The sequence below is a fragment of the Condylura cristata genome, unplaced genomic scaffold, assembly GCF_000260355.1.
Source record: "Condylura cristata isolate star-nosed mole 26May11 unplaced genomic scaffold, ConCri1.0 scaffold00001, whole genome shotgun sequence".
Classification (NCBI taxonomy): Eukaryota; Metazoa; Chordata; class Mammalia; order Eulipotyphla; family Talpidae; genus Condylura; species Condylura cristata.
In genome coordinates, this window is record NW_004567102.1 from 57,545,477 (window position 1) to 57,549,235 (window position 3,759).

General features: G+C 43.1%; 1 protein-coding gene across 1 annotated transcript in view; it reads left to right on the top strand.

Moving 5' to 3' along the window:
* DCBLD1 (discoidin, CUB and LCCL domain containing 1) overlaps positions 1 to 3,759 on the top strand; it is an 81,313-nt gene that overhangs the window by 19,385 nt on the left and 58,169 nt on the right. The window lies entirely within an intron of this gene.

Here is a 3,759-nt window from a genome sequence, read left to right on the forward strand (position 1 = left end):
TATATATATATATATATATATATATATATATACACACACACGTATGTGTGTATGTGGGCAATATATAAATTATAAAGATTTCAAATGTATATCCTGGATGGCCTTCATAAAGTAACAATTAGAATTATTAAATATTAAGGATAAAATTGGTTAGATTGTCAAAGTGAACCATAATCTAAAGATTTCTAATTACTTTAGAATAATACTAGGCTTGTAGTTCTGTCTGAATTCTATCTTACCTTAACAAAATAGAACACACGTTTATATGTAAGACAACCCTGACCAGCTATTCCCTATTTTTATAGAAGAGTCAGCAAATACAAGTATAAATTGCATTAAAAAATGCAAAATAATAAAAGACTGGATGGTAAATGGGGGGTAGGATTAAATGTGAAATTGCCTTGCCTTGTGAGAAGATCTTTTCCAGAGATGTTCCATGTGATAAGCTCTTCTTTAATCTTAGTAAGAATATGAGATGTAGAGGAATCCTGACAATTATAATTTTCCTTAGTGGAATCTCAGAACTTTACATAAAGTTTTTATATCAACACATGATATTTTAAAAAGTGGAATCTGAGCCTCCCTGATGGCCTGATTTAAATCCCCAGCCAGAGAGGTGACCCACATGGTGCAGCAGCCCTCTCCTGCCTCGCCTACTGCTCCCTTTAGCAGTGTATTTCAGTCAGTCTGCCTGTTCCGCACCCCACTCTGGTGAATACTCTCACACAAGACTGCAATTCTGGCCTGTGCCCCAGTTCAGCTATGCATAAATAATAAATAAATACATCTCTAAAAAAAGCAGACACTTCACAAGAATAAAATAGGCATATGTGCTTAACATAAGAGTCTAAGTGGCTGATTATATCAATTCATAAGGTTTATTTTTTACTATATACATAAGTGTAATTGATAGTCTGTTATATTTTTACTATGCTCCCCCCCCCCCCATCCAGGGGAGGAATGGCACAATGAAAGCACTGAGATTCAGTTGGTCTTTCTGGTTTCTGTTTGTTACCAGATCCCCTGACCCCGTTTAGGATTCTGGTATAGAATAGACTACCTCTTTCCTGTCAAATTACCTGAGATGGAAAAGGTTACCCCTGGGAACAACCTGTCTCACCCTCTGAATTCCTTACTAGTAAACAATGCTCCCATTGCCTTTCTTCATTTATACCCACACACAACCACACCTGTTAGAAGACTGTAGCAGCTACCCAAACATACTTTCATAGAAAGAAGAACAGGGAAAGTTGGACTTAGAACGTGATTTTATATATCAAAGTACCTTTTTACGTTTTGTATGCACAATTCATTATTTTCATGGCTATGAATATACTTTCCATAAAATCTGACAAAATCTACCATATTTATCTCTATTATTTGCATATTTTGTTTCTTTTCTGTGACACCCACCAAAGCTAGATATTGTTTTCCTCAAGGAAACTGAGGCTCAGAGAGAATCAATCCAAGCTAATGGCTGATCTGGGATTTAGACTTGAATTGGTCTCATTTCTCAAGTACATGCTCCTTCCTCTAAGCTTCTAGACAAGAAACCTCCAAAGACAATCTTATTTGAAATCAATGTTTCTATTTTTTTTTAGTAATTAAACCAGGCCTCCCTAGGCCTCTGAAGGGTTGAAGTCTTAGCACTATCAAACTATCTATCACCAGCCACTGTGGCATGAGTTCCATTCCCAACTAGGGGGCTGATCCACATGGTGCAGCAGACCTCTCCTGTCTCACCTGCTGCTCCCTTCAGCAGTATATTTCAGTAGATCCACCTGTTCTGCACACAACCCACCCCCCACACCCCCCAGTCTCTGGTGAATCCTCTCATACCCCTCAACTCTGGCCTATATTTCAGTCCTTTTATGCATAAGTAAATAAAAATAAATCTTTAAAAATAAAATAATTAAGCCGGGAGGGTGGGAAGGATGTATGTATGAAAGAAACCTATCCCAGTGTCAAATGAGTATGTAACACCCCAATATTGAATTCAGAGGGATTGTTGCTCTTTCTCAAACTACCGATTCTTCCCCCTCTTTGCACCTGCAGGTCTAACTGTGGTTGTTGTCTTTTACCAGGAATATGTCAGGGCATGAAAGCAAGGCTATGGAAGTCAGCAGGAATACAGACAAACTATAGACACCTGCCTCACTTTAGTAAGAACAATATTTCATTTTCTTCATTCATTTCCACTGCCAGTCCCCCTGCCATTTAACCATCAGTAACATCCTCCCAGTTCTTCACTCTCCATCCTGCCCTCTCCCCCACCCCCAGAGAGTCAGGCAGTGTATTATCCCAGGTCTTGTAACAGGGTGGTCCCTAGGAAAAGGGGAAGTTCCAGGTTCTCTGCCCCACCCAGAAGGAGGTGGAGCTGAGGAGAGAAAAAGAGAAGAGAAGAAATATGAGAAGTGAAAAAAGTAGGAAGCAGAATGGAGAGCCAGAAGGAGACCTAAGGAAGACACATGGAACAACAAGCATGTGATGAAGAAACTGTGCTTGTTTCCTGGCCCTGGACTGTTAAGGCAGAAGTGGGTGAGAGACCTGTAGGGAGGTGACTAGGCAGTGTTTTTATTGAATTTTGATTTTGCTCTTTTCCCCCCAGACTTGTCTGGCCATTTCTGGCCCTTTTCTATGGGTCCCAGCCAGAAGGTGCTTTAGTCTTGTTGGCAGCTTTCAGGCCTTGCTTTGGGCCAATCCCTTTTGGGTTGACTTTAGCCCACGAGGGGATGGGTAACTTCAGGTGTTTGATTTAGAAGTTATATTCTTTGTGTTCCGTATTGTATATTCACTGCATTAAAGTCCCTTTTCATTAAAGTTTTATATGTATGTCTTGATGGGCCAGATGGCAGAACCCATTTAGAGCAGGGAGATTTGGGCTTCAGTGCTGCCTCTCTCTCTGTCCTGTAACAGTCTGAACACTCTGTGTCCATCCTCTGAGGATCAAGTTAAACAGCCTTCGCGTGGTCTGCCAGGTCCTTCATAACCCCATTTCTGCTCAACGCTCTGACTTGTACCTCTTCACGCTGCTTCAGCCACTTTGGCCTCGTCCTCCTTCAACTCCTCTGCTCACGTCTGTTTTCCTACTTCCTCCCTGCACCAGCATCTGCCCTCCCCCTTCCAGTCTCCCCAAGTCCTGCTCTCTCCGAGTGAGTCTCAGCTACTTTTTAAGTGAGGCCATTCTTTCTCATCAGCGGTGTAATTAGATCTCCCTGAATGTGCTCCACCACTCCTCATGTCACTGATTGCAATTTGAACGATACACTTTCCTGATTATTTGTAACATGTGCAAGTATCACAAGAGTTTAGCTTCTAGCCTAGCAAGCAAGCTGCTGCAACTTAATAAGTTTTCAAAGAATGAATGGACTTGCTCTGGATCTTAACTGTCATCATCAACATACTATCATGACAAAATGTCTAGATTCCCACCCCACCCCCCATCCACTTACATTCCCATTCCTGCGGGGCTGGCAAAAAAAAAAAAAAAACCCAGGAGAGGAACCTCTTTGGGGTTCCCATTTAACTCTTAGGCACTCTGGGGAGTCCTTGGTCACAGCGCAGCGCAGGGAAAGTCTCAAGGCCAGGTGCCCCATGGGCTCTCAGGCGCAAGGGCTGGGGAGGAGTGGAGGAAAGGGAAAGCGCCTTGCAGGAGCCCCGAGTACTTAGTGGGGGCCGCACCTCCGGCGCCTGACGCCTCTGACCCCGAGCCGGGCGGCGGTGGAGCCATTTCTTCCTGCCCCGGCCGGCGCGCGGGGC